Consider the following 719-nt stretch of genomic DNA (forward strand, 5'->3'; position numbering starts at 1 on the left):
GTGTGTGTGTGTGTGTGTGTGTGTGTGTGTGTGTGTGTGTGTGTGTGTGTGTGTTTTCCAGCACCGTTTACAAATCTGGTTTTGTTCCTGCAGTTGGGACTAGTGTGAGGCAACCTCTTTACTCTTTTTGTAAAATTTGATCATAGCAAGATATAGCTGGCATGTCTCAGAACCAAGTGAAAACCTGTCACAAGGGAACCATGAGGTTAGGGCGGTGACAGGCAATCTGCATATGAAGTGGCTAGAGAATTTGGGTCAAATGTTAGAGACCTGGATCCCCAAACAAACTTCCAGTAGGGAGAAAGTCACAATAAACGGGTAGGGTAAGTCCAGTTCTGGAGGTTAAAGTTGACGGTTTGGTGAATGATAGTCAAACCTAAAATCTTGTCACTGTAGCTTTTTGGCATTGCTGTAAGAGTGAGTCTTCCAGTAGCGCAAACGCATAGAAGCACATTGGTGGTTAGGTCCGCCCGTCCACACTCCAGCCTGGGTAGTGACATCTCGAGAATGAGATGCTCCCGCCTAGACACAGTCAGCAGCCGAGTGCCAGGGACAACAGAACCCTGACACACTCTACTCAAAGGTCCAGCGCCCTTGGCATTGAGATCCAAGGTCAAAAAGCCGGATCTTCAGAGCCCTTGCGCCGGGGATTTGCGCCGTTCGCGTTTTCGTGCAGGCGGCGCCCTGGGCAGCCCGGCGCGCGCCATGACGTCACTGCG

This window comes from Psammomys obesus, unplaced genomic scaffold, assembly GCF_907164565.1.
Source record: "Psammomys obesus unplaced genomic scaffold, mPsaObe1.curated_primary_1811, whole genome shotgun sequence".
In the NCBI taxonomy this organism is placed as follows: domain Eukaryota; kingdom Metazoa; phylum Chordata; class Mammalia; order Rodentia; family Muridae; genus Psammomys; species Psammomys obesus.